Source organism: Neoarius graeffei, chromosome 13 (genome assembly GCF_027579695.1).
Source record: "Neoarius graeffei isolate fNeoGra1 chromosome 13, fNeoGra1.pri, whole genome shotgun sequence".
Classification (NCBI taxonomy): domain Eukaryota; kingdom Metazoa; phylum Chordata; class Actinopteri; order Siluriformes; family Ariidae; genus Neoarius; species Neoarius graeffei.
In genome coordinates, this window is record NC_083581.1 from 35,375,769 (window position 1) to 35,402,795 (window position 27,027).

General features: G+C 43.5%; 1 protein-coding gene across 2 annotated transcripts in view; it reads left to right on the forward strand.

The window, feature by feature from the left end:
- The window catches only part of vdra (vitamin D receptor a), a 167,067-nt gene that overhangs the window by 48,594 nt on the left and 91,446 nt on the right, over positions 1 to 27,027 (forward strand). The window contains exon 1 of one of the 2 annotated variants that reach the window (XM_060937635.1): positions 20,928 to 20,964. The exons of the other annotated variant lie outside the window; for it this stretch is intronic. The gene's annotated coding sequence lies outside the window, so the exon portion shown is untranslated. Of the gene's footprint in view, positions 1 to 20,927; positions 20,965 to 27,027 lie in introns of those variants that run through there. 2 annotated transcript variants of the gene reach the window in all.

A 27,027-nucleotide genomic window follows, 5' to 3' on the forward strand; every position in this document is an offset into this window, starting at 1 on the left:
TGTTTTTTTTTTTTGAGAGTAAAAAGAGAGGCTGATGATGGAATAACTGTTTATTGCTGCCGTACAAGTGCTAACTTTTTGAAATGAAATGTAACCATAAACGGATAAAAAGTCAATTTCATCTTTGCAAATTGCTGCAGTATAAGAGGACTTTAACACGTTCGTATATTCTGTTATTGGGAAATAATTTGAAAGAATTTGGCACGAGGACTTTTTAACTCTGCTTCATCACACAACCTTGCCGTTGATTCGTTTCACATCGTAACATGTGAAATGTCCTGAAGTGTTTTGCTCCTCACTAAATTTGCAGTTATGACCCCACAGGGCATGAAGAAGAAGAAATTTTATACTCATCTGTAAAGGGGAAGCGCTTTTGTTTGATGCTTGCAATCATCAAGCACGCTTTTCTTCTGTTCGGCTATGAATGAAAACAAAACAAATAGCCCGGACGTGAAATGTACTCGTAATTTGTCCACCACTGGGTTTGGAACGTATTGCACAAGTTGCATAACCGAGTGTCGGTGCATGGGCAAGAACAAGGAGCTGCGCCACACACACGTCATCATACCTCTGTTGAAAATACACACTCACTCACTCACTGGACTTTTCGAGTTTGTAATATAAAACTGTATATACAATAGAAATCTTACTTGTGCCATGTGGAATAAACAGATCTGACAATTACACGCAGTACATATTTAAACCGAAAACCTTTGTCCTGTCATACAGATGTCTTTGCTCAGTCTCTGACCTCTTTATTAAGGAATCGTTGCTGTTCTAGCATCATCATGGCATGTTTATTTAATATTCGCCGCACACGTTATAAAGAAAGGCTCCTTTCAAACCTTTGTTTACACTGTGGCTTTAAGGTGGTTTTGTAGCGACTGATTGAATAAATCCTTGTTGATTTAGCATTCACGTTACACCTGGACTTTTTAGTGCCGTTGTCGTTCCAAAGGCAAAAACGTAACCAGCTCTTGTTCTCTCTCTCTCTCTCTCTCTCTCTCTCTCTCTCTCTCTCTCTCTCTCTCTCTGTCTCTCTCTCTCTCTGTTTTTAGCCAGCACCTCTGGGTTGTAATTATTGTTGCTGGAAGAGCTGTGATAGATGATAAAGGTGTGTCAGTCAAGTCAATTAGTGTAATTGTGTAATCTCTCAAGGTTTAGTTTTAGTGAACGGGCGTGTAACTGCATCCGTCTTCTGCTTGTAGGCAGGCGGTAGTTATTTAGGTATTTAGGTAATAATTAGACATCTGCTTGTGATCAAGCTGATGTGCAGTCCTCGTGTCTGTTTCCACAAGTACATGGAACAAACAGGCAGTACCACGAAACACCGGCGTCGGAAGAATACTGCACTGCCTGCCTTTACATTCAGGCTAGCAGGCTAGTCACTTGTAGTTTTTATTATTATTATTATCCCCCACCACGAGGTGCACAGGGGGATATAGGAATGGAGTCCTTCCTTCCGGCCATCCATCTGTTTCAATCTGGACAAGTTTTCTCAGAAACTACATAAGCTGCATCAATGAAACTTTGCGTGCTCATATTACTATTCATGATCTAAGTTGAGTTCAAAAATCATTTACGAGAAATTATTATTTTCAGAGTTATGGCTGTTGATTTTTCGTTATTGGACTTTGTACAAGTGGACTCAATCTGGACAAGTTTTCTCAGAAACTACATAAGCTACGTCAGTGAAACTTTGCATGCTCATACTACTGAAAAAAGCTCGTAGCGTTTTATGAAGGTGTCCTAGCACTTACGACATCATAAGTCAGTATTAAAGCAATGGGCTTATAAGGTCGTAAGTGTTAAAAGGTCTTCATCAAATGCTCGTGGCAGGAGATGGTGATGACCATGTCTTCTTGGTTATCCACTGCATACTGGGAACACCCCCACAAGATGTGCCATTTTGGAGATGCTCAGACCCAGTCATGTAGCCATCACAGTTTAGTCCTTGTCAGAGTCACTCAGATCCTTACGCTTGCCCATTTTTCCTGCTTCCAACACATCGACTTCAAGAACTGACTGTTCTCTTGCTCTCTAATATATCCCACCCCATGACAGGTGCCACTGTAATGAGATAATTAATGTTATTCACGTCACCTGTCAGTGCTCATAATGTTACAGCTGATCAATGTATACATACCTACACTTAGGGCTGGGTGATATGACCTAAAAATTGTATTGCAATATTTTCTGACATTGACGATACCGATTATATTTTATGCTATGAAAAAAAAATGTTCAGAGACTAGGCAGCCAGTCGCCCAATTCACAATTCGATGCAGTTCATGACAGGGTGTAGTCATGTGCATTCCTGCTACTCTAGGTCCAATTCGATGCAATTCATGACAGGGTGTAGTCACGTGTATTCCTGCTACTGTAGGTTATTGTATGACAGCCCTCTGCTGTCTAAACAACACAACTGCAGTGAGGAAAAACTACGAGATTACGCAGGCTGATAATAATCGTGATTTCGTTTTTTATTTCGATTCGATTTGTCATAAATTTGTATCACAATTTATCGTAGCACAATATCTTGTTGCATGCCTGTCAGAGACAGAAGAACATGGCAGCACATGCAGACTGTTTTTGTAAGTAAAGTATACAGACGCTGGGGAGCCAGGGGGCACTCACACACACTTCTGCATAACCAGTGGCCGGTTCGGGCTTGTCAGACACCCGTCATAAACACACGCTGCTCCCAACCAACACAGGGTGCATGTTCATGACCTCCAGGGCTGCACTGTGTGTTTGCGCTTTGCTCCCAAACTCTCGTATGGTTTTCTCTGATGCTTGCTCCAGTTTTGGGGGAATAAAAGTCATGTTTTTTTTTGTCACCTCCCCCCATCCGTGACCCAGTGTCTGCTCCTCCATCTCCCGCTTTTGAGGACAATAAAATTGGAATATACTGTAATGGGTCTAATATTTATTAAGCTAGTTCTGAGTATTGTTCACATATTCATGGGGTAAACTCAGTGCAGCTATCTGTTCGTTTCTGGAGGAAATCTGATATTTCTGCTAAATCTACATGCACCCTTTTTTTTCCTCGCCATTCTGGAATTGACAGACGGACTCCATTCCTATATCCCCCTGCGCACATCTTGTAGGGTGTTCCCGGTATACAGGGGTTGGTACCAAACAAACGTGGTCCAAGGAAGGACAACCGGTGAACCAGCGACAGGGTCATGGGTTTCGAAGGCTCATTGATTCACATGGGGCACGAAGGCTAGCCCATATGGTCCAATCCCACAGAAGAGCTACTGTAGCACAACCTGCTGAAAAAGTTAATGCTGACATCTGTCTGTTTTAGGCAACATTTTAACTTTTTGCTCGTTTAGTGGAGCATGAGTTGTTTACTACCTTTGATTTCTAGTGAAAGATTTTGCCACAGACAGACCAATATAACAGACAGCAAAACCCATTTTCGCTGAAAATAATCCGTTACAGCTCCAAATGTATTTGTTTAAAGCCTTGGCCAAACAAACCGGCATGCTTTCTGTTTACTTTTCACAATAAAACATTGCATTTTAACAACTTGTTGCAAGACCAGAAGCTTCCATTTCAGAGAGTTCGAGCAGCATGCGAACCCAGCAATTAGCCTACACTGGAGCTGACAGGATGCTTGTGGCCTTTTTGCTATAATCTGAAGAAGAGTTTGGTAGTAAACTATGCCTGTCCTGCTTTGAAGTAATCGAGAGAACATTTTAAGGTCACAGATCCCACAATCTTGTGGTGTGTACCTCTTATTGAAACCATCTGCTATTTGCTTTCACTGTCATGGCACTGCTCAGGTTAGAGCTCGACTTTCACACCTATTAGTCAGAATCAGTCCAGTATTAACTCTTCTTATTTCTTCAGGAAGTGATACTTTTGTAGGGTGGCACGGTGGTGTAGTGGTTAGCACTATCGCCTCACAGCAAGAAGGTCCGGGTTCGAGCCCCGTGGCCGGCGAGGGCCTTTCTGTGTGGAGTTTGCATGTCCTCCCCGTGTCCGCGTGGGTTTCCTCCGGGTGCCCTGGTTTCCCCCACAGTCCAAAGACATGCAGGTTAGGTTAACTGGTGACTCTAAATTGACCGTAGGTGTGAATGTGAGTATGAATGGTTGTCTGTGTCTATGTGTCAGCCCTGTGATGACCTGGCGACTTGTCCAGGGTGTACCCCGCCTTTCGCCCGTAGTCAGCTGGGATAGGCTCCAGCTTGCCTGCGACCCTGTAGAACAGGATAAAGCACCTAGAGATAATGAGATGAGATGAGAAGTCTTTAGGACTTTTTGCCGTTTCTCAGAAACGTGATGAAAGGAAAACCAAAAAGCTTTTTGATAAAGTGACTGTTAACTTGTTTCATTACCATTAAATGGAACTGCAAATGGATAAAAAAACATGACGTCATTATTTAATTAGTGCAAAAAATCCAAGAGTTAGCAAATTGCTGTGGGTGAAGAGGGGAAAAAAACACTTTGTGGTGTTAACAGTAACTCCACTCGATTAGTGCCCTATAACGGCACACTTCTGAGGGTTTTATTCATTGTGTAGTACATGTGTAGATGTTTCTGATTTTTTTTTTTTGTATTTAATAGCAATTTTAATTTGTTGGTGGATCATCTAAGACGTTTCAGTGTCTCTTCTACACGTGTATACCCCCCCCCCCCCCCCCCATTTTTATGTTGCTTAATTCAGTACTAAGCAGCATAGGCCCTGTTGACAAATGCACAAATAGTGCACAGTGCACAGATGATGCATAAATAAAGCACACAGTTTTCTAATTGTTGTATTTCCATGATGTATGTTTAAAAAAAAAAAAAGGCGCCTGTGGACCAAAAAAAAAAATCCCTGGTGAAGTCACAGATTCAGCTCGTTGTTTCCCAGAAGTGTTTCTTGCCATGAGCCAACATTGTGAGAATCTCAGCAGGCATGTTGAACACACACCCTCTTGGAGGCGTAAGCATTATATTTGGCCCTCTCATCTTACCGCTCTCACCTTTGACCTCAATCTCTCCTGCGCCAGCAGAACTTTGCGGCCGCTCTCGCTCTCTCTGTCTTTCGCGCTCTCTCTCTTTCATGCTCTCTCCTCTCTCTCCTTAACTCTTTCTCTAACACACTCAATCTCTCTCTCTCTGCAACTCTCTCTCTCTCTCTCTCTCTCTCTCTCCCTAACTCTTTCTCTCTAATTTTCTCTCTCTCTCTCTCTCTCTCTGGCTCTTGCGCTCTTTCTCTCTCGCTCTCCTTAACTCACTCTTTCTGTCAATCTCTCTCTAACTCTCTCTCTGTCTCAATCTGTCTTTCTCTCCCTGTCTGTCTATCTATCTATATCTATATCTAATATATATATATGCACACACACACACACACACACACACACACACACACACACACACACACACACAGGACTCCAAGTCCTGCAGCACAGTGGAAAATGATCAATTAGTGTTGGCTGAATTGGCAAGGTTGTCATGGCGATGGAGAAAACAGTAAGCATCTCATGTGTTCATAAAGCAACAGCAAAGAGGTGAAATTGCTCACTCTGTTGTGTAAACACACTGTAGATCCTGCTGTTTGACATTAGCCCCAGGACTACAAAATTTGCAACACTCGATGCTTTTGTCGTAAACCATTAGCTCCAGCTAACCAGAGACACTCTGCTGAAAAGCTGTCGAGCACGTGTGTGTGTGTGTGTGTGTCCACAGTTAAAACAAGGTGAAGTGTCAAACCCTTAAACTCATCTAGTGGCCTTGGCTTGAACTCGCACTCTGCCCTGTTTACCTCTTGAGCAGCTTTTCTTTGTTTGCGTACAGCTCGTTTTCAGTGAAGTGGCGGTTTTATTGGCTGCGCTAATATGCCCCCAGATGAAGTCGCGTTCAATTCAGCTGGCTAAATTGTTGATTTTGGCTGCGAGTTCATGCTTTGCTCTTGCCTATGTGGAGTTAATTGCTTGAAAGAGCCCTTGGGCTTAGGCTTAGCTCTTGATTTTGATGTTCATGCCAGCCTTCGATTGGCCAATGAGCTCGACACTCTACTAATGACATGGCGCTGACTGGAGTCCATTCAACATTTCTGGGGGCTTTGTGTTGTGCATCTGATCATTATGGGGCACAAGAGGATGATTTTTTTTTTGTGGTCTATCAGATATATTCCATTCAGCTAGCATGATATTGACCTCGTCTTTGACTCGTTCAGTATCATGCTAGCTGAATGGAATATAAATGATAGACCACGAAAAAAAATCTAGCCAATGTTATTTAAATATGTCACTCAGATCCGCAGTGTATTTCGTATGAAAAAATGTGTTTTTCAACACGAGAAGGTAAACTTCATATCTTCAAGCCAATGTGTGATTTATTTTTTTTCTTTTTATTATATCGACACATTCACGAACAAAAAAATCCCCAAATTTCTCATCTCATCTCATTATCTCTAGCCGCTTTATCCTGTTCTACAGGGTCTCAGGCAAGCTGGAGCCTATCCCAGCTGACTACGGGTGAAAGGCAGGGTACACCCTGGACAAGTCGCCAGGTCATCACAGGGCTGACACATAGACACATACCCCTTTTCCACCAAATCAGTTCAAGGGCTGGTTCGGAGCCGGTGCTGGTTCACAACTCGTTCAACTTGCGAGCCAGCTGAGAACCAGCTTGCTTTTCCATCGCTCGCGGTGCTAAGAGAAGACACGTCAGTTACGTCGCTGTATACGTCAGTTACGTCGTTGTATACATCATTACGTCGCTGTATACATCAGTTACGTCGCTACGTTTGCATAAACCTTGGTGCGAATATCGAAGCAAAAACAACGCGGAAGAAGCAGCAGCAACAACAATAATAATAATAATGGATGACTTCGCGTTTGTACAGCTGCTGCTTCTCGTCGCTTAAAAATGGCGATCTTTCGCGGTCTTGTTATTGTTGTCGGTCTTAACAACTCCGCCCCCCACTGACGTAAGCGGTTCTTTCCTCTGGCCCAGCAGAGAGTTGGTGCTAGCCTGGAACCGGTTTTTCTGGCCCCAGAGCCAGTTCTTTGTCAGTGGAAACAGAAAACCCGGTTCCAAACTAAGCACTGGCCCGAACCAGCCCTGGAACTGCTTTGGTGGAAAAGGGGCAAAAGACAACCATTCACACCCACATTCACACCTACGGTCAATTTAGAGTCACCAGTTAACCTAACCTGCATGTCTTTGGACTGTGGGGGAAACCGGAGCACCCGGAGGAAACCCACGCGGACACAGGGAGAACATGCAAACTCCACACAGAAAGGCCCTCGCCGGCCACGGGGCTCGAACCCGGACCTTCTTGCTGTGAGGCGACAGCGCTAACCACTACACCACCATGCCGCCCATCCCCAAATTTATCCAAACAATTCATTGATTTCCTCACAAATGCCATATAGAGATTTATGTCACGGTTTTGGTTCTCCATGTCCCGGATGGAGCTCATATGAAAAATACAAGTGGTGTATTTCCAAGTAAAACACTTGCGTCTATGTAATATAAAAGAATAAAGCACTAAGAGATTTTCTTCTAGATTTCCCAGAATGCATGGAAGCCGGGAAGCATGAGAATTTTTTTCCCTTTCATAAATTTGTGACTACTTAATCTTGGAAATTGAGTTTTTATTTCCAAAAATTTATGACTTTATAATCACAAAGAACGTCAGGGTTTTTTTTTTTTTCCTTGTAAATTTTCAACTTTAACCTCAGAAATTCTAAGGTATAATTTTTTAGTCACACAGCTCTTGGTGTGTGTGTGTGTGTGTGTGTGTGTGTGTGTGTGTGTGTGTGTGTGTGTTGGTTTTTATAGCTCTGTCCGTCCATCCATCTGTATTTCTGTATCTCCGTCCGTCCGAAACACCCTTTTTCTCAGCAACCACAAATCATAGCCACTTAGTACTTGGTACCAAACTTCAGCTTGGGGTTCTATATCGTTTTCAGGTCTGTTGCACATCGACTTCCTGTTTACTAACTGAATGTATTTATGAAAGATATAGGGTGGATTTACAAAATTTTCATAACACTTTTCTCAGCAACTACAAATCACAACTGTTTGATATTTGGTACCAAGCTTCAGGGGGTGGCACGGTGGTGTAGTGGTTAGCGCTGTCGCCTCACAGCAAGAAGGTCCGGGTTCGAGCCCCGTGGCCGGCGAGGGCCTTTCTGTGTGGAGTTTGCATGTTCTCCCCGTGTCCGCGTGGGTTTCCTCCGGGTGCTCCGGTTTCCCCCACAGTCCAAAGACATGCAGGTTAGGTTAACTGGTGACTCTAAATTGACCGTAGGTGTGAATGTGAGTGTGAATGGTTGTCTGTGTCTATGTGTCAGCCCTGTGATGACCTGGCGACTTGTCCAGGGTGTACCCCGCCTTTCGCCCGTAGTCAGCTGGGATAGGCTCCAGCTTGCCTGAGACCCTGTAGAACAGGATAAAGCGGCTACAGATAATGAGATGAGACCAAGCTTCAGCTTGGGGTTCTATACCATGTGTACCATTTTCAGGTCTGTTGCACATCAACTTCCTGTTTACCGACTAATGTATTTATGAAACTTATAGCATGGATTTACAAAATTTTCATAATTTTCTCAGCAACGACAAAGCACAACTGTTTGATATTTGGTACCGAGCTTCAGCTTGGGGTTCTATACCGTGTATACCATTTTCAGGTCTGTTGCACATCAACTTCCTGTTTACCAACTGAATGTATTTACAAAACATATAGGGTGGATTTTGACACTATTTCAAGAAGCAGAATGCTATTTCAAAATGACAGTTTACCAGGATGCTATTTGAAATCCCTGGGGAGAGACACCGCTCTTTACTTACTTGTTTCAGGGTTAATTATTTGTTGAAGTCAACATTCATAATAAGTGTCCTATTCCTTCGATTGCTTGCATTCTGATATAAGTGAGAGCGGGGGGATACATAAGTGACCAGTAGCTCACAGTTGATCTTGGTTTTTTAATTTTTCTTCTTTCTTTCTTTTCAACCTATGATGGCCCGAATACGCCGTCACAGGAATGTGTTTAGATCAGAACTCAGGGAAAATCGACTTGGGACTTTGTGAATTCTTCTTTACTGAATTGCTACGTCCCCTTTTCCCAGTGGATTAGTAAATTTTATGGATCGAAACATTTCAGTACAGTTTAAAAAAAAGTATCAAATTAAACCCTCCTGTCTTTTCAGAAGGTTTCTAATTTGCGGTCTTTCATGGAAACTATTCTGTAATAGTGTGTATTGTGCAGTGCACAATTCTGTAATACAAAAAAAGTCTCAACTTAAACATTTAGCTATTTATAGTGCACATTTTGCCCTGGAACGGGGAACTCCCTATTTCAGCAGAGTGGCATGTCTGGAGCTCCTTGCTGCTCTGTTTCACTTCCAGCAAACATATTTTTGTAGCTTTAGGAGGAAGAAAGCACACGATGATGGAGGCTTTTCTTGTTTACTCTGGTTATCGTTAGCAGTCATCAAATCCTCAATGTGGCAACATTTTCCTTTTCCAGTTTCTCATGATGCTTGGTGTGTGTATGCGGGTGGGGGGTTGGCCTAAAAGAGATCACTGTGCCATTCGTGCTGTACATTTTTAAAGCAGGTAGCACAACAGACATGCGAGCACACAGCACACACGGAGGTGACTCAAAGAAAATGAACATCAGGTGAAGAGTTTTGTTCCAGGTCTGTTCTCCTCCTGTAACCACAACTGCAGCCATTTGGTAGCAGGAGGTGGGAGTTTAGTCACTTTAACAACACTAAAGTGGTGTGCTGTTAAAGGAAAATAATCAACGATTATCCAGCTTGATTAATGTTTTTAACTGCATGTTGTGTTAGTAGAGAGTTACAGGACGGCATTGCGAGGTGCGATTCAGAAGATCGAAAACATGGTTACATGAATGCAAAGGTACTAAAATAAATAAAAATCCGTTCCCAAATCTCTCTCTCTCTCGCGCTCTCTCTCTCTCTCTCTCTCTCTCTGATTGTGCTGTTGAAACCACTTGGTGTGTAGAAGTCCTTCATATTTGATGATGAGGACATTTCCAGGTTATAAGTCTAAATTAATGATCAGTTCTCCTCTGTGTCACAGGCTTTAAGTCCTGAGGTGAAGTTTGAGCCTGTGTGTACACGCTTGCACTCAGCTGGCAAGCTGTTGTAGCTCAGCTACAAGGACCCATGCATTTTCTCATCTGCTCACATTCTGGACATGCACTCAATCACTTTCGATAGCGTTGTTAAAGAAACTGCTCGAGCCGGAGAAAGTAGACATTTAAAATAGAAATAAATTGCTAAGTCAAAATAGATGGGTTTTAGAGAACAGGGTCTGATTTCAGGGGTAGGACTAGTTGGCAAGAATGCGTGTACACACAGACACACACACACCTTGCTCCGAAATATATTTCCGAGACTGTTATGTTGCTTTTTAATTTCCACCATTTTCATTAACATATTGGTCTGTTTTCACTCATCTTATCAATTATGGTAAAAACCAAAAAAAACCCTGTCTTCTCTCTTTCATGAAATTAATTAAAAAAAATAATAAAACTGCAACTTGTTACCGACTAGGCATGTACACACTTCACCCAGTTCATAATTGGATTCAGTTTGCAATATTGGGTTCATGATTTGATTTCTCCATGATATTTTTAAAAAAAAAAAAAGAGAAATTTTATTACCAAAAAAAAAAAATCCAATATTTATTTTCCTATTCTTTATCAACTTAAAAGTAGACAGCCTTTCAATTTTATAAAACTGGTGAAATTTAGTTCCTGCTGAAATTTGGTCATTATGATTACATGATTATTTCTGCAATATCTCAAAACAAACAAAAAAAACCCCAGGACATTCTGTGGCTGGGAAGTTATTTAATTTGAGGTGATTTCCGAGCAAATAATGTGCATGAAATCGCTCGCTTCGTGCAGTCAAGCAGACAGAGGAAGTCCGTGTGCGCATGCGCAGGTTTACCTTTCGGCGTCTTCTCTTGGATTTCACGGCAGCTGGCATCTAGTGTTGCATTACTGCCATCTACAGGTTTACCTTGACTGTGCATTGACAGTTACAGAATTCTGTCGCTAAACAAACAGCTGATCACACCGAGGTGCTCGCTGACCGCCGATATTTATTAGTTTGGTCCTGCGTTTCACTTCCTTCGCAACATAACGTCTTCTCACTTTCTGTTACTGTAGTCGGTCTTTCACATTTCATTTGCACATTCATGTTCTCCATTTTTCTCTCCTGTTTCAAATTTGTATCCCACAATGCCTTGTGCAAACAGGGAAAGCCCACCACGTGATGCATGACGTAGTATCTTGGATTGCGTCACAGTGAAGCAAGAAATGATAGCGGAGAATTTAGGGCCACATGGCCCGAAATTCATTAATTGTTCTATTTAAAAAAAAAAAAACTAATAAAATTGGAAGTCTGTGATTTGAATTCAGTAGCTTTCAGTCCACTAAACAAAAATAATTGGGTGTCAGGGAAAATTCTTTTTATGACCTAAACTTGAAAAATATGAAAGGCAGTCTACCTTTAAATATTCATTTTGTTCAATAAAAAAACCCTTTTGAATCATTTCCTTAATAACCAACAATATTTACCCACATTTGTAAAGGTGGGGTCAAATATACTAGCCTGTTCACCAAAATATACTTTTTATTAAAAAAGAAAAAATTCATAACAAATAGGCCTTTTCTTAATAAACTTTTCTGAACATTTGTACTACCTCCATTTTCTTCTCTTTTCTTTATCTTCCAGCAGTCTGTAAAAAGAGAGCTCTGGTTTCTTGTTAAATCTGTTTGTCCAGTCAGTCACACAGTAGCTCTTTCCCAGTTTAGATCTGGTTTTTTTGGGTTTTCGCAGCATTAGAGCTGAGTTACTTCCACCTAGGGTGAAGTCACATGCATTCCCGCTATTTTATGGCATTGAACCCTTTGCTGTCTTAACAATGCGATTACAGCTCAGAAAAAAAACTAAGAGATTACGCAGTCTGAGGATAATCGCGATTAAATTTATTTCGTGGATCTGAATCGTCATAAGTTTTTATCGCGATTTATCAGTGCATGATATATCAGTACATGCCTATTACTGACAATTAAAGAAAACACAAAGCTCTTCATTTGAAAGAAAGGTGCAAAAAACAAAAAATTAGTTCCATCTTTACCTCTGAGTGTTACAAAGTGTGACAATGAAGACTCCTTTCATGAATGTGAAATAAACATCTCCTCAGAGATCAATGGTTACACCATTCAAAAAAAAAACACTCCTTTTAGACTGAAAATTGTATTTAAATCTCAATTTTAGTCCAGTTATACTGAACACACTGGATGATGAAGTTTCCAAGTTCCAGCATTTCCCTAAAATTTCCTTTTTTTTTTTTTCCTTTTTGCTAATCTCAGGTGAGAATGAAGTCTTAACAGGTACGAAAATAAATACGGGAGATATACCAGATCCACAACTTTATCCTGAGACTTTATACTCACAGCACTGAGAGAATTTACTGTGATGCGATGATGCATGAGATCTGGCGCATTTTCCTTCCAGTCCTGGGAAAAATGGTGACAGTAGAACATAATGTTAATGTTGGTCAGCTCTCAGGTAATAAATGTAAGTCTTGGGTTAACCTCTGTGATTATAATTTATGACGATGTGATCTCTGGGAAAATTCAGCTCCCCCCCCAATATATATATAAAAAACTGTGATTTCCTTGAGGTATTACTTTTGTATTTTCGATTTCTCCAACCAGTTCGTGCTGCTCTAGAAGCTAATGTGCCTGCAGTAAGATGCCATTAATGTAGTTTGATTAAATGGATCAATCCTGATTGTTATATAGAGCGTCCTGGATGTATTTATTCAAATCAGTTTTGATGTCCTGTAATTTGTAAATGTTGTGGACTAAGAGAGCAGTACAGAAAGCATGAATGAGGCATTTATCTTCTTTCTGTCTTCCTGCAGTGAGCTGGATGCTTGATCGCACGTCAGGCCTACAGTGAGAGAGCTCTATTAATACTTTTTGTCTTGCTGTGATCACATTCATGATTTGATTTGCCGATTAAAGACCTAACAAAGATTTATTGAAATGCAATGTGGATTGGCTGGCATGAACAAATAAACATGTATTACTGTTAAAGCAGCACAGAAATACACATAGTGCAGACAAAGCGACACACACACACACACACTCAGAGACAGTTGTAGCTCATCTTGCTGAATATGTTTCAGCTGTTGACAGATTAAATTTGCAAATCCCAAAGTCAAGAGCTCCTTCATAATATTTGAAATGTGATCACTTAATCCGATTTCACAAGAGGGTGTTGTGTACAAGAGTGTTTAAAAATGTCACCATATGATAACCTGGTCCAAAATGATAGATATTAATTAAAAATTTAAAACATACACACATACAAGCTGAAGCATTCCCCCTGGGTTCTGAAAAATATTCTCCACTTTTTTCCTTGAAAAATCAAGTCAAAGAAGTATTCTTCACTTATTATTTTTTTCTTCACTTGGCTGTATTTTTTTTCTTAGTTACTGACTTTCAAAGTGGACTTAATACAGGTTTATACCAACCAAACTGGCACAATTCAAATATTTGTACAGATACAGTAAGGCCTCTCCATTACATATAAAAATATGTAATGCCTCTAATAAGAAACAGTTGATTTTGGGCTTCCTGTGCACCATCAAGCGAAAATAAACCTCTTTAGTTTGAGTGTACTTAACGTTATTTTAGTAGGGAATTATTCAAAAGAGGTATTAAGACTCCCTTTAGCCTTTACTTCAACACAAAACTTGATTTACAGTTGAACAGAGACTTGGACCAACCAAAGTGAAGGAATTTGATTTTCCTGTTGATTTATGAACTGAACACAGAATGACACTGTTTTTCATCATAAGTTCACCATGGGGACTCAACACACCATGCCCCCTGAAACATGGCTCCCTTCAGTCGCTTGCCGGCTGACAGCACTTTCACATTGGTGTTTTTTACCGACCCCTGTATTACTGACAGGGTCTGATGTGCTCGGGGACAGTCAGGGCTCTGAGTGTGTCTCCTCTGTCGCTGCTTTGACCCTTGAATCATCTTCAGTGCTTGAAGAAGCTCGCCCAAAAAATTGTCAGCTTAGACAGCACCATTGTTTGATTCACGCAGAGATAACTATACCACAACAGCAGGTTGATTAATTTGCAATGGGATCAGTGAAAAGCTTGGCGCCCATGTGGTCATTATGTGTAGTTGATTATTTATTGGTCACAAGTGCAGTCATGAGTGGCGAGCTGAAGTGAAGTGAGGACCCAAGAGCAGACTCAGAAGACAGGCAGTGTAAAGAGAGAACTTCTTTAATGAAGTAGATGGCAGAAAGGCAAAGGTCAGTAGTCAAAAAACAGGCCAGGAGGTCAAAAACACAGTAGCAGGTAGACACGATCAGGGACAAAAAACCTTGACAAAAGAAACCAAGGAAAAATTCAGGCAGGGGGAAATCAAGAAACAATACCAATGAGCTGTAGCGAGGAGAGGAAAGTCTACAAGAGACAGTCTGGCAAATGGAGTAGCTCCAATCAGTTCTTAAAAAGCCCTGGCTGATGGGAGAGGAGTGGTAGCAGGTGTGGGAGTGCCGCTTCAGGAAATGGCCTTCAGCAAGGCAGGACTGAATTCCTGTCCTGGATCCAGCCTGGAGCCAGCATGGAAGTCCTACAATCTAAGGCATGGATGGACTGGACCAGACTGTGACAGTACACTCCCTTCAACGGGCACCTCCAGGCACCTTAGAAAGTGCCTCAGGGTGTTGTTGGTGGAAGTCTGTGATGAGGGTGGGATTCATGATGAACCTGGCAGGAACCCAGCTCCTCTCCTCAGGACCATACCCCTCCAAATCAACCAGGTACTGGAGTCCTCTGCCTCAGTGTTGTACCTTCAGCAAGCTCCTGACAGTGAAGACCTCACCACCATTTATGAACCTGGGGGGAGGAAGAGGGGGTATACAGGAAACTGGAGACAAGGGTTTGACTTGGGAGACATGGAAAGTTGGGTGAATATGGCACATGGTTACAGGCAGAGACAGTCTTACAGAGCAGGGATTAATTACCTTGGAGATGGGGAAAGGTCCTATGAACCTGGGAGCCAATTTACAGGAGACCGTCTTGAGGGGCAAGTGGAAAGCATTACCCGCTGCCCCACCTGATAGATGGGAACTGCCGAGCGGTGTTTGTCGGCTTGCTCTTTAAACATCTTGACAGAACGTAGGAGCTTTTTCCTGGTCAATGCCCACATTCTCCTGCAGCGGCGCACAAACATCTGGGCAGAGGGCATGGCGACTACTACTACTTGGATGGGGAAGAGTGGTGGCTGGTAACCTAGAGAGCACTGGAAGGGGGAAAGACCTGTAGCAGAGGTGGGTAAGGAGTTGTGAGCATACTCTATCCAGAGAAGGGTCTTGCTCCAAGAGGCAGCATCCTTGAATACCATGCACCTGAGAGTCACTTCTAGCTCCTGGTTGGCCCGTTCCGTCTGTCCATTGGTCGGAGGGTGAAAACCTGAAGATATACTGCGAGAAGCACCAATGAGTTTACAGAAAGCCTTCCAGAATTGGGCAGAGAACTGGGGTCCACGGTCTGATAGGGTGTCTGAGGGGAGTCTGTGCAGATGGAAAACATGGAGTATCAGCAATTCGGCAGTCTCCTTGGTGATGGGAAGCTTGGGCAGAGAGATAAAATGAACAGCTTTAGAAAAATGGTCGACAACAGTGAGGATACAAGTCTTGCCACCTGAATTAGGGAGTCCTGTGATGAAATCCAGGGCTGTGTGACCAGGGCCAGTGGGGAATAGGAAGGGGTCTCAGCAGGCTGGCAAGGGGTCTGTTGCCAGTCTTGTTCCTGGGGCAGATGTCGCAAGCTGCCACAAACCTCTGGACATCCTCCTTGATGGATGGCCACCAAAAACATTGTCGGATGAGTGCCAGAGTCTGGGCTGCTCCTGGGTAGCACGCCATTCTGGAACCATGACCCCACTGCAACACCTGTGCCTGCATAGAAACAGGAACAAAAAGATGGTTAGGAGGTGCATTATTGGGCCCTGGGTCCTGCTCATGGGCCTTCTGGACCAGGGTTTTCACCTCTAACAGAGTGGCCCCCACCAGGCACCGTGGAGGAAGGATGGTCTCAGGGGAGGTCGATTCCTCCTGGAGGGGAGAAAACATTCTGGACAAGGCATCGGGCTTACCATTCTTAGAGCCTGGGTGGAAGGAAAGTGTGAACTTGAAGCGAGAAAAAGAAGAGACCATCAGGCCTGATGAGAATTGAGGTGCTTGGCAGTCCTGAGGTATTCGAGGTTCTTGTGATCGGTCCATACGATGAAGAGGTCTGACCCCTCCAACCAATGTCTCCATTCTTCCAAGGCCAGTTTAACGGCCAACAGTTCCCTATTGCCAACGTCATAGTTTCTCTCAGGGAGAAGGCCGACGAGAGAAGGAGCAAGGATGAAGCCTGTTGTCACTAGCCAATCTTTGGGACAATATGGCCCCCACCCCTGACTCCGAAGCGTCGACCTCAACCACAAACTGCCGGGATGGATCTGGAATGGTGAGTATAGGTGCTGACGTGAACCTTCATTTGAGCTCTGAGAACGCCTTCTTGGCCCCTTCCTCCCAGCTGAAAAGGGACCTTGGTGGAAGTTAGAGCCATGAGGGGCCCAGCCACCATACTAAAGTTCCTGATGAATCGCCTGTAGAAATTTGCAAACCCAAGAAACCTCTGGAGTTCTCGCTGAGAGGACGGGGTGGGCCAGTCAGCAACTGCCTTGAGTTTCAGGGGGTCCATCTGAATCTGTGCGGGGGAGATAATGAAGCCCAGAAAAGAGACAGAACTTCTATGGAACTCACATTTCTTGGTCTTAACAAAGAGTTTATTTTCCAGGAGCTGCTGAAGGACCTGCCTGACATGGATGCGGTGTTCATCAAGGGAGCAGGAAAAATAAATAAAAATTAAAAAAACAAAATATGTCATCCAGATAAACAAAAACGTTAAGGTAGTCCTTCAGGACATCATTAACGAGGGCCTGGAAAACTGCGGGAGCGTTAGTCAGACTGAACGGGACCACGGGATATTCGTAGTGGCCCATGGAGGTGTTAAATACCATCTTCCATTTGTCCCCTTCCCTGATCCTCACAAGGTGGTAAGCATTGCACAGGTCTAGCTTGGTGAAAATCTGGGCTCCCTGGAGTAACTCAAACACCGTAGACATGAGAGGTAGGGGGGTAACGATTTTTGATGGTGATGCCATTTAGCCTATGGTAATCAATGCAACGGTGCAAGGATTTGTCCTTCTCCACAGAAAACAATCCCAGCCCTGCAGGAAAAGAGGAGGGATGAATAATTCCAGCTGCTAAGGACTCTAATGTATTTATCCATGACTTGCCTTTCAGAAGGAGAGAGAGTAAAGTCACCCCTTAGGTGGTGCAGTCCCAGGGAGAAGGTCAATTCCACAGTCATAGGGCCTATGGGGAGGAAGGAAAACAGCTTGAGACTTGCTGAACACAGGTTAAGTCATTATACTCAAGAGGCACATTAGAGAGGTCAGGATATTCACCAATGGTGGGCTGGAGCAGCTCGGTGTGGGGGAGGGCAGATCTCGGGCATGACGATAAACAGAATTGACTCCATCCTAAAATAGTGTTGTTGGTCCAATTGACATGGGGGGTTATGTAGAGTTAACCAGGGCAGATCAAGAACTATGGGCACATGGGGATTACTCATGACAAAAAACTGGATGGATTCAGAGTGGTTGCCAGAAATTCTTAAGGTGACCGGGGCTGTTCTATGGGTGATGGTGGTCAGACGAGTACCGTTAAGGGTCAGGACAGTGAGGGACGGGTTCAGAGCCAGTAGTGGAATCCCCAGGTGCTTGGCGGTGGTCGAGCAGATCAGGTTTCTGTCAGCCCCTGAATCAATGAGTGCCTGGAGGTCGTGGGGCTGATTTGCCATGGATAATGACCACTGGGAGTAGCGGTCGATCAGTAGGGGGCTGATTCTGGACATTGCCCACCAGGGCCCCTAAACTCACTTGTGGGCTCTTCCTTTTAAAGGGCAAGATTGGTAGAAATGCCCCAGCTGTCTGCAATAAAAACATGCCCTCATATCCCGACGATGCTGTCGTTCAAGTGAGATGCGGACTTGGTCTACCTGCATTGGCTCAGCGGAAGGAATGGAAGGCTGAGGGGGAGCAAGACTAGTCAGAGTTCTCTCTTTCACCCGCTGTCTGATCCGGGAGTCAATACAACTGGCAAGGTCCATGAGACCAGGGAGATCAGGTGACAGTTCTTATGAGACCAGCTCATACTTGATGGAGTCTGACAGCCCGTTCAAAAATGCGGCAAACAAGGCACTCATTCCAGCCACAAGATGCCGCCAAAGTGCGAAACTCAATTGCATAGTCAAAAGTGGACCGGTCACCCTGCCACAGCCCCATGATTTCTCTTGCTGCCTCTCTGCCAGACAGAGAGCAATCAAAGGTTCGCCTCATCTTCTCTGTAAAATCCTTGAAGCTGGTGCAACATGGTGCATTGGCATCCCACATAGCTGTTCCCCACTCCCTAGCTTTGCTAGTGAGGAGAGTGATGGTGTAGGCCACTCGGGAACGCTCTGTAGGTAAGGCCAGTGGTTGAAGCTCAGGGGTTAGCGAACATGGAGATAAAAATGATCTGCAGGTACTTGGTTCTCCGCCATATGACTGTGGGGCAGGAAGTCTCAGTTCTCTGAAGAGGGCTGGAGCAGGAGCTGGAGGAGCAGTAGGTGGAGGGGGTTGTGTAGGAGCAGACGTTACTTGAAGCTGTTGTAGCTGAGTGGCAAGAAGCTTGAGAGTGTCGGAGATGGCGACAAGGTTTTGATTCACCTGTTAGACGTCCTGTTGGTGGGTCCCAAGGAGAGCTCCCTGTTTCTGCACCGCTGCTCTTAGCTGGGCAAAATCTGCTAGGTCCATGTTGGCCAAACTGTGCTGTCACAAGTGGTGAGCTGAGGTGAAGTGAGGACCCAAGAGCAGACTCCAAAGACAGGCAGTGTAAAGAGAAAACTTCTTTAATGAAGTAGATGGCAGAACGGCAAAGGTATAGTAGGGCTCAGGCAAAAGTCAGAAGTCAAAAAACAGGCCAGGAGGTCAAAAACACAGAGGAGCAGGTAGGCACGATCAGGGACAAAAAACAGGGCAGAAAAATCTTGACAAAAAAAAGGAAAAATTTAGGCAGGGGGGACTCAAGAAGACACAATACCAGTGAGGTGAGGAAAGTCTACAAGAGACAGTCTGGCAAATGGAGTAGCTCCAAACAGTTCTTAAAAAGCCCTGGCTGATAGGAGAGGAGTGGTAGCAGGTGTGGGAGTGCCGCTTCAGGAAATGGCCTTCAGCAAGGCAGGACTGAATTCCTGTCCTGGCGCCGGCCTGGAGCCGGCATGGAAGTCCCACAATCTAAGGCACGGATGGACTGGACCGGACTGTGACAAGTGCGTGCTCATTACACTCTGGGGAAATCTCTTCACTGAGGTTGGATTTCAGCAAACATAGGGATTTGTGGAGGGATTTCTGGAAAAGATGGCTTACGATAACGATGACTGATACATTCATCACTGTGATGACTGCTAGTAATTTTCTCTTTGTCGCTGATGGATTATGTTCGTCAGTGACTAGTGTGATGAGTGCCAGTGGGAACCCTGAAGCTGACCAGCCACTGGTGAACAGTTTCTTGTCAGTTCTGTGGCTAAAAGTCTCCCTGGACATCCTTGTGCACATAAAACAACAACTAAAATGAAACAAAATTGTTGTTTTTTTCATAAAATCCCTTACACTGTCAGTATTTATCATGTTTAATAGCTGTCTTGGATGGTAACGTTAGGAAGTGGCAGCAGAGAGAGGAATGTAAGGTTTTTCCTTCAGTAAAGGATTACACAGCTCAGGGGTTGCAGTGCTGAGAATCAGGGGGATTCGTAGCCAGACACAAACGAAAAAGGAAACTCAGGAGTAAAAAGCCACCGATGAGGTAATCATCCGATCATTCACCATAACTAACCGTGACTCCTTGATGACTGTAATTGTATAAGACAGGTGGTTGTACTTTGTGGTGTAAGGCTGTCGGAAGGAATTTGATTCTTTAATGCTCTCTCTCTATTTTATATATATATATATATATATATATATATATATATATATATATATATATATGCACACATACACAGTGGCATGCAAAAGTTTGGGCACCCTTGCTGAAAATGTCTGTTACTGTAAAAAGTTAAGTGAGAAGAAGATGAACTGATCACCAAAAGGCATAAGGGTAAAGATGACACATTTCTTTAATATTTTCTGCAAGATTACATTTTCATTTCCATCATTTACAGGTGTAAAATACCAAAAAATGAAAAGGACCTGAAGCAAAAGTTTGGGCACCTGACATGGTCAGTATTTAGTAACACCCCCTTTGGCAAGTATCACAGCTTGTAAGCACTTTTTGTAGCCAGCTAATAATCTTTCAGTTCTTACCTGGGGGATTTTTGCACCTGCGTCCTTGCAAAAGGCTTCCAGTTCTACAAGTTTCTTGGGCTGTCTTGCATGCATTGCTCTTTTGAGATTTATCCACAGATTTTCAATGATGTTTAGGTCAGGGGACTGTTACCCCTTTTCCACCAAATCAGTTCTAGGGCTGGTTCGGGGCCAGTGCTGGTGCTGGTTCACAACTCGTTCAACTTGCGAACCAGCTGAGAACCAGTTTGCTTTTCCATAGCTCAGGGTGCTAAGGGGAGCCACGTCATTACATCACTGTATATGTCAGTTACGTCACTGCATTTGCATAAACCTTGGCGCAAACATTGAAGCAACAACAACAATAATGGATGATTTCGCGTTTGTACAGCTGCTGCTTCTGGCTTTACGATGCTTCATATTGGAGCTGCTGTTTTCTGATCCCAATGTTTGTGTTGATCGACAGGTTTTGAGTGGACGGCGATTACGTTCTAGGAGACAGGTAATAACCTAATAACGTTTTGACTCTTACTTACACTGAATGTGAGATGGTTATGTTAGCCTTTGTTATGAGCTAACGTTAGCCGGTGTTATGTTGGCTCTGGCGGTCTTGCTATTGTTGTTGGTCTTAACAACTCTGCCCCCCCGCTGACGTAAGCGGTTCTTTCCTCTGGCCCAGCAAAGAGCTGGTGCTAGCCTGGAACCGGTTTTTCTGGCCCCAGAGCCAGTTCTTTGTCAGTGGAAACAGAAAACCTGGTTCCAAACTAAGCACTGGCCCCGAAACAGCCCTGGAACTGATTTGGTGGAAAAGGGGCATGTGAGGGCCAGGGCAAAACCTTCAGCGTGTGCCTCTTGAGGTATTCCATTGTAGATTTTGAGGTGTGTTTTGGATCATCGTCTTATTGTAGGGCCCATCATCTTTTTAACTTCAACTTTTTTACAGATGGTGTGATGTTTGCTTCCAGAGTTTCCTGGTATTTATTCGAATCCATGCTTCCCTTGATCAATGAAATGTGCCCTGTGCCACTGGCTGCAACACAACCCCAAAGCATGATCGATCCACTCCCATGCTTCAGAGTTGGAGAGGTGTTCTTTTCCTGGAATTTGGCACCCTTTTATCTCCAAACATACTTTTGCACATTGTGGCCAAAAAGTTCTATTTTGATTTCATCAGTCCACAGGACTTGTTTCCAAAATGCATCAGGCTTGCTTAGATGTTCATTTGCAAATATCAGAAACTGAATTTTGTGGCTAGGACACAGGAAGGGATTTCTTCTGATGACTCTCTCATGAAGGTCATATTTGTTCAGGTGTCGCTGATTGAAGAAACACAGGACGAGTTGGAATTATCCTTTATGTGCCAGCGTGTACTAAGACTTGCCAACGGAAATGACACAGAGGAGTTATCAAGTGGGCACCCCCTTCATCAGCGTTTCGTTGATTTAAGCCCACGACTCCTCCGGAAGGCTCAACGGTAACCCCAGGCGTCCCTGAAGTACCCCCCTCTGTGTCATCCCTGGCTGCCACTTGATGCCCAACAGGTGTCCTTGCGCTTCAGCCAAAGCCAGTGGCTACTACCTTCAGCTGCTCCTGACAGCACTTTGATGGCATGATGTAGGGCGTGGCCTCTTACTCCCATGTCCTTGAGTAGCCTGGTGGTGGATGACGCCACAAAGCCTCTGCAACCCACTTCCACAGGGCACACCTCTGTCCTCCACCCACGCTGCTGTGCCTCCGCAGCAAGGTCAGCATATCGTAGGTGTTTCCTTTCATATGCCTCTTCTATGGACTCCTCCCAGGGCACAGTGAGTTCAATGATATAGACCTTCTTAGCAGATGGTGACCAAAATACCAAGTCAGGCCTAAGAGTAGTGGCAGCGATCTTAGGAGGAAAGGCAAGGCGTTGACCAACATCTGCCAGCATTTTCCAGTCACAGGCTATGCGTAACTGGCAATGCTCTGCAGTTGCAGGTACACTGTAATTTTCCTTTGCCCCCTCCCGCACAAATGCAACGGCTGGCAGGGAGTTGGATCCTACAGATGTTACTGAGTTGGCTATTGTTCGTCTGTACTCCAAAGTGGCAGCAAGGTTCTTCAACACCTGGTTGTGACGCCAGGTATAACGCCCCTGGGCAAGACTCACTTTACAATCAGTGAGAATATGCCTAAGGGATGCCGGTTTGGAGCAGAGTACACAGGCTGGATCTTCTCCTCGCCACTGCTGGAGATTTATGGGTGTGGGGAGAACATTGTAGGTTGCCCTGATTATGAAGCTGATTCGCTTTGACTCCATACTCCATAGGTCTTTCCAGCTCAACTTCCTTCCCTCCACACTGTCCCACTTAGTCCACTTTCCCTGCTTACCAAGTGCCACCATCTTGGCCCTCCTGATGCCTTCCTCCTGGTTTTTCACCTCATCCACGATCATCCTCCTCCTTTCAGCAACTGAGGCCTTGCTCCAGGCTGGACACTGAGCAGTTAAACCCAGACCTCCTCTTCCATGCTGAACATAGTAGAACAGTGCACTACCACTCCAAGGTCTGCTAAATCTTTCTGAAGGTCTTTTGCAGTCAAACAGGGGGTTTTATTTGCCTTTCTAGCAATCCAACGAGCAGTTCTTTCAGAAAGTTTTCATCTTCCAGACCTCACCTTGATCTCCACTGTTTCTGTTAACTGCCATTTCTTAATAACATTATGATCTGAAGAAACAGCTATCTGAAAACACTTTGCTATGTTCTTGTAGCCTTCTCCTGCTTTGTGAGCATCAATTATTTTATTATTCAGAATGCGAGGGAGTTGCTTAGAGGAGCCCATTGCTGTTGATTTTAGGGACAAGTTTGAGGAGTCAGAGAATTTATACAGCTTTGAAATCTGCATCATCTGACCTTTCCTAACGAAGAATTTGAACAAGCCACAGCTCAATAAGCTAATTAAGGTCTGGAACCTTGGTAAAAGTTACCTGAGAACTCAAATGTATTGGGGTGCCCAAACTTTCACATGGTGTTCCTTTTCTTTTTTCACTCTCCAATTGTACAAAACAAAAATAATACACAAATCCGACATAAAACGCTGAAAAGAAATGTCTCGTCTTTACCTTTATGCCTTTTGGTGATCAGTTCATCTTCTGGTCACTTAACTATTCACAGTAACAGACATTTTCAGCAAGGGTGCCCAAACTTTTGCATGCCACTGTACGTACACACACACACACACACACACACACACACACACACACACAAATGTGGGAAATAAGGCCAGACTGGCAGACATTTACTGGTAATTTTTGCATTTGTCTATCTGTATTTCAAAAGCATCAAACTGGATGGCCCATGAAAAAATTGTAAAGATATGGATCTAATCTACTTTTAATTTTCTTCCAAATTTTACACTGGGCGAAAACATTATGTCGTAACATGGCCTGTGAAATGGGCCTCCGCGGGCGTGATTTTAAAAATTCATAACAGTACCACTGATGGTCCTCACCCCGCCAAAATTTACAGGCACATCCCTCTCCCTGAGCCCTTTTGATCCAGCCCAGGCTTGGTCTGATCCAACATCAGGAGTGAACACAGATCACGGAAAGCTTTAGCATGCACCCTGGCTCCAGCCACTTTCATGTGGGGATTTAAAAATTCATAACTCGGCCACCGAAGGTCCCAGCTCTGCCAAAATTTACAGGCACCTCCCCAAGTGGCACACTAAATAAGACCATAATAATGCACTCAGTATTCATTGTTGTTTTTATTGTATGATACAGTTGAACTAGTGTTTTAGGGTTGACAGTATCTGATTAAGAGTTCAGTTTACATGCAACTTTGCAGTACAGTATTATCTTAAATGCCAAACTGCCAATTAGTGGTGGTGGTTGTTGTTATTATGTGCATTTTTTAAATTCATAATAAGAATGCCAGTCATATGCTTTGTAGGGTATAGATTTATATTTTAATAGTTATTTTCTTCTATTTTCTAAGTTCTAGTCCAGCAGATTTTAGTCTGAATGCCAAATGATATTACCATGCCTAGTTTTGAGTCATTTTGTTCCAAAGTTACTTGGATCTCGGACTCAAAATTTTAACTCTATTATGTAAGAGTAGCTGCATTGTTAATTACTAAATTTCTTATTGACTTAGTATAAAAATAGCCATTGCTGACATAATGTTTCATGAGTGTTATTATAGTACCTATATATGAGGACCAGTAAGTTGTAACCAACTGGACCATTCTTGCCCTCTCATACTTTTTTCTAGACATGGACCTGACCTGTGTGTGCTACTGTTTTCTTGGATAGACCTTTAAGCATGTTTTTCTTGAATCTTCTGACATTTTCCTGGAAATTCTACTCAATTTGTAGTGTAATGAGCAACGAATGTCTAGTGTAATTTGGCCTTTGAAGATCACAAAAATGTGTCTGGAAAAAGCTGAGATGCCATCTCCAGGCATCCTGAGCCCTAAGGCGGGCCCCAGACCCCTAGCCACATTATTCCAGGCCTTTGGCCTGTCATTCGAACAGGCTGAAATTTGGACGGACATAACATTTTAGACTTGTCTGTCCTGTGACAGTCTGCTTAAAATTCCTTATTTCCCACACTGTGTTTATATATATATTTGTGAAAGCAAAGTTTGTCACAAAAATGTGCCTTTTCCATAATATTTGTGTCCTTAGTCTTCCCACATACTATGAGTCACCAGTTAATTAGGTGGGTGTTAAACACAGTTTCTGGCCAGATAAGCATATTTATAAGCCCTTGAAAGGCCAAAGTTATTATGTTTTTTTATTCATAATTACGAATGCAAATTTTCATAAATCACATAATAACTTGGTTTACCCGATTCATTTTGGTTTCATAACGCATCTCATTCAAGATTTAGTTCCCTTTTCTTCCACTCTTCTGGGAAGGCTTTCTATTAGATCTTGGAGCGTGGCTGTAGGGCTTTGTGTTCGTTCACCCATAAGAGCATTTGTGAGATCAGACACTGATGTTGGGTAAAGGCCAATTTATGCTGACAACACAGTCCTTGCAGATGGCGTCTGCGTAGCCCCCCCCCCTTCGCAGACGCTCTGCGCGCACCTCCCAAAAATTGTGACCACCGCAGAAGCCTCGCAGACAGCGTCGCAGACAAGAGGGCTCTGATTGGTCCACTCTACATCCGCTGTACACGCACTTCCGCTTCCCTACTTTCCCGGTTTGGTTTGTTTTCACTACCACCATTTTTAAAAACACGAGCGAAGATGGAGCAGCACGAAGAGCGGTTGATCGAGGAAGTGAGGAAGTATGTACATCTATATGACTCCAGTTCTAGTCATTATAAGTAACCGGAGGATAAACACTCTACTAACCACACCCACCAACTACTCCTAGCGATTTCGCGACTTCGCGCCCTCTTGCGTTGTGGCGGTGAATAACATCGCGCACGCCTATTACTCCCCGCTCAACGATAAATTACAACTGTCTGCAAAAAGCTATCTGTGAAAGCCTTGTCGCAAGAGCATGCAGAGGCCCTAAGGAGGTCTGGGGTGCAGTCAGAGTTCCAGTTCATCTCAAAGGTGTTCAGTGGGGTTGAGTTTAGTCAGGGCTCTATGCAGGAAATGCACCATGTCTTCATGGAGCTTGCTTTGTGCACAGGGGTATTGTCATGCTGGAACAGGTTTGGGCTGTTAGTTTCAGCCAGCGTTGTAGTCAAGTCACTAAACCATGAGTCTGAGTCCAGTCTCGAGTCCCCAGTGTTCAAGTCTGAGTCAAGTCCAAGTCATTAAAAAAAAATCTCGAGTCGAGTCCAAGAACAAGACTCCAATTGCACCATTTGACTAGGCATGTTGGGTGAAAATTCAAATTCAGTCCAAATCGCTTAAAACTGCTCTCATTAAATTCAGAATTGAATGCGGAACAACATACTTTTTACAGAATTAAAACAGGTTTATCTGTTCTTAACATATTACAAATCAAAGATTGAAAAAATGGCTTAATTTTTAGAAAACTGCTGTAATATTCTGTATTAGGATCACATGGTCCAAAATGGGCCTTATTAACGAATGAGATCAATTTTTTTTTCTTAATAACTTTCTTACTCTTCAAGATATTTACATGGAAATTGGCAGGCACATAGAGGGTTGTATACTGAATACAAAGTTTAAAATTTAGTAAAAAAAAATTTATGCAAAATAGTATTTAATTAGTATTAATGATGCTAATTAATGGGTTCTGGGTTCAAGCCCAGCGGCCAACGGGGGCCTTTCTGTGTGGAGTTTGCATGTTCTCCCCGTGTCTGTGTGGGTTTCCTCCGGGTGCTCCGGTTTCCCCCACAGTTCAAAGACATGCAGTTAAGTTAACACAGGACAGCCTTGGGCTGAAGTGCCCAAGAGTGGCGGTGCGTACGTAGGCAGCGGCTTTGCTCTCCTGTGATGAACTAAATTTCGTTGTACATTTGTGCAGTGACAATAAAGGCATTCTAATTCTATTCTATTCTATTCTAATTAGGTGAAACATTAAATCAGTACACTCTCTTCTTCAAAGTTTCACTAAATGGCTTTATTCGTGCAATATAAAGCTGATCTTAACTCTCATGT